The sequence below is a fragment of the Bos taurus genome, chromosome 3, assembly GCF_002263795.3.
Source record: "Bos taurus isolate L1 Dominette 01449 registration number 42190680 breed Hereford chromosome 3, ARS-UCD2.0, whole genome shotgun sequence".
Lineage (NCBI taxonomy): Eukaryota > Metazoa > Chordata > Mammalia > Artiodactyla > Bovidae > Bos > Bos taurus.
Genome location: NC_037330.1, coordinates 39,128,067 through 39,131,866, shown reverse-complemented (window position 1 = coordinate 39,131,866; position 3,800 = coordinate 39,128,067). Strand labels below are relative to the sequence as shown.

Sequence of the window (3,800 nt, the reverse complement as noted above, 5' to 3'; positions counted from 1 at the left end):
TTGCTTCTACTCCCTGGACCTATGCAATTGCTAGCAAATCTGAACTACTATTTTTAGCTTCTTCTATTAAAGTTGACAAATTCCTTAAGGGATAGAATGCAGTGCAGTTTTTCCTTTTTCTTTGGGATCTTCGTTCCTCCTCAGATTCTAACTTACAGTTCTCTGATGCTTACAAAAGTAGTGTGTGTGTTGTGTTGGTTAAGTTTTTAGTTTTTCTTATATTCAGGGATGTTTTCTGGTATAGGCTGTAACTTCATAGATGGGAAGAATCAGTGTGAGGTATATTTATAATGGGAATCCAAAGACTCATACTGGATTGAATAAAGTGTGAGAAAAAAATGAAATTAAAGATGATCTCAGTATTTCTAGCTTGAGCCACTTAAAGAATGGACTTGTCATTAAATGAAATGTGGGAAACTATAAGCGTGGCACATTTTGAGATGAGAAATAATTGTGATAACTGAAGCTCAAGAATAGGAAATGGACAAGGGATAGGAATATAGGAGCCATTAGCCTACAAAAAAAATTTAAAACATATGGCTAGATGAGATCACCAAGAACATAAAATATTGTAAATATAAATAGAGAAGGGAAAACACACATGGACTGAACCTCAGGGCACTTCAGTTTTCAAAGTTAGGGAGGGCCTCTGTGTGCTCGGCCAACAGCCCTTGACGGTGCCCACCCCCATGTCTGGGAGCCTGTGGGTGGGAGCCTGTGGGCAGCAGCACTTGCCGGCGACCCTCCACCAGGCCCAAGGGGACAAAAGTAACTCTAAATCCAGCACATGCTTATGGAGGCAAGTTTAAAGGATTTCATATGAAGCACAGGAGCAGATAATGCTAAAAGCAAGCAGTAGTTGGTCCACATTTAGTGAGTGGGGAAGCATTCCCTTCTCCCTTTGCATCTGAGATGGCAGAAATTAATCAAATTCAGTATAAAATGGAATACACCAAAAGTCTTAGTGAGCAAACCAGGTTTGTGGAAAAATTAAACGCCACCAAATGCTGACCTGGAACAATGATGCTAAGGAGTTTCAAACACTAGCGTGATGTTGCAGGTGCCAGATAGCATCGAGAACCATTGTAGCAGGAACTAATGAAGAGATTGCGTTTTCAGGACTAGCACACCTTGACCTTATACAGTCTCTTCCTTTAAACCTCTGGCACTAAAAACACCACCTTGTTTGTTGATGCTAACTGAAAGATCACTAGATTTTCTGGATTTAGAAAGATCTTTTCCAACCCCTCAAAAAAAAAAAAAAAAAAAATTCCATACAAAGCATGGGATAAAAATGAAGTGCTGCTCTAAGAATGAAAATGCTGTTGGCCAAAACAGCTTATCAGAACTTACTCCACATATTGCATTTCAAATATGGATAGAAGGATTGAAACAACTTCAGATGACATAATTGTTGTAACTGCAGCTTCCTTAAGACAACAGATAAACTAAATAGACATCTACAACTTCTGTAAGAGAACACAGAAGGTGCTAAAAGAGAACCGATTATGTATTCATTTACTGTGGCATTCTTGCTGCTTAATAGCTGGCTCTAATTTTGCCACTAGAGGTAACCTCAATCCTCAGAAATACTGTTTCAACAGCTGGAAATGTAAAGAATTTGCAAACAAACCAAAAAAAAAAAAAAAAGGTGTGGGTGGGGAGAATCAGCAAAGAGCCTGAGGATAGTCAACCAAAATGATAAGGGGAAGACAATGAAAATGTGGTGTCCAGGAAGCCACAGAATAAAATGTTTTAAGAAGAGAATGAAGAACTGTACTAAATGCTGCTGCTAGGTCAGCAACAATAGAAACTTAAGTCATTAGATTTAGAAACATAAATACTATTGATGACTTTTAGAAAAAATAATTTCAAGAAGAAAGAAAATCCCTCCATTAGGGGTTGGTTTAAAGAGAAATTGAGGAGACTATTTGGAAGCAGTAAGTATAGACAACTGTGTAAGGAATTTTGGTGCAAATAGGAACAAAAAAATTATCTCAGTAAAGATATAGAAAAGAAAGTTGGGCTAGAAATAAAAATGTTAGGTGAGTTGTATATCCATCAAAGGGGAAGAGATTGTCAAGACTGTTAATCAGTCGGGTTTTGTTTGTTCTTGTTTTTATAAACTTTATTTTTAGAGCAATTTTAAGTTCACAGCAAAACTGAGTGAAAGTTAATGAAATTTCCCATATCTTCCCCAGCCTACACACATGCACAGCCTCCCCAATTCTCAACATCCTCCACTCTCCACATACCCCACTATCTATGTCCCTCACTATCAACATCGCCCACAAGAGAGGTACATTTATTACAATCAGTGAACCAACACTGATACATCATTATCAGCCAAGTCCATTGTTTATATTAGGATTCACTCCTGGTGCTATACATTCTATGGGTTTGGACAAATGTATAACGACATGCCTCCACCATTATAGTACCATACAGAATACATCCACTGCCCTGAAAGTGTTCTGTGCTTTGTCTATTTATAGCTGTGGCTCAGATGGTAAAGATGGTAATGATGATCCTACGTGCAGGGCAGCAAGAGACATCAATGTAAAGAACAGACTTTTGGACTCTGTTGGTGAAGGTGAGGGTGGGATGATTTGAGAGAATAGCACTGAAAGATGTATATATGTAAAATAGATGACCAGTGCAAGTTTGATGTATGAAGCCAGGCACTCAAAGCCAGGGCTCTGGGACAACCCAGAAGGATAGGGTGGGGAGGGAGGTAAGAGGGAGGTTTGGGATGGGGGAACACATATACACCCATGGCTGATTCATGCTGATGTATGGCAGAAATCATCATAATATTGTAAAGTAATTGTCCTCCAATTAAAATAAATTTTTTTTTTAAAGAATCTGCCTGAAATGCAAGAGACCAGGTTCAATCCCTGGGTCATAAAGATCCCTTGGGGGGGAAAAAAAATGGCAACCCACTCCAGTATTCTTGCATAGAGAATTCCATGGACAAAGGCTGCAGTCCGTGGGATTGCAAAGAGTTGGACACGATTGAATGACTAACATCCCACTAACCCTTGGCAACTACTGATATTTTTACTGTCTCCATAGTTTTACCTTTTTCATAAGGTCATATTTATAGCTGGGATAATATAAAATAGAGCCTTTTCAGATTGTTTATTTTGTTTTAATGGGAAAAATAAAATATGTGTCAACTAATGGTAGAAGAGGGAAATGATCATGTATGTAGGCAGGAGAGAGAAGGGCTGATATAATATTCTCATGAAACTACAATTGGACATTATTTTCTCATTTAATTCTCACAGAACACTTTAAATTGATATTATTACCTCAATTTTATATATGGGAGGAGGGAGGTTCTGTAATGTAGTCAATTCTACCAATTTTTAGCAGTGTTTATTGTGGTGATTACAATTATTACTTGGTGTGGACTCAAAGCTCCAGTGCTTCTTTACTGTCTTATAAAGAAGATTATAGAGAGAATTTTAACTCTTTTCCAAATGGATTTATCCTGCCTCACCTTCTTTCACCAACTCTTTCTTCTCTATTTTACAAAAATAGTTGCTATAGTTATAGTGTATTTAGCATTGAATGGTGGCTTAGTAATCATGTAATTTAGTGCCTCAATGTAATACATCACACTCTGGAGACTCAGAAATACTGATATGTGGTCCAAGAACATAAACTATTTGGTTTAGAGCTGGGACTGAAACCCCAGCTTGAATTCCAATCCAGTTTGTTTTCCTCTATGCTATGTTTTCTTGTCTCATGTCTTAGAAACTGAACTTGACCTCCAAGAGCCCAGCTTGCCTCCA

At 37.9% G+C, this 3,800-nt stretch overlaps 1 pseudogene; it reads left to right on the top strand.

The window, feature by feature from the left end:
• The first annotated feature begins 879 nt into the window (after positions 1-879).
• LOC100137823 (mitochondrial fission factor-like) lies at positions 880-1,556 on the top strand (annotated as a pseudogene).
• Positions 1,557-3,800: the final 2,244 nt, after the last annotated feature.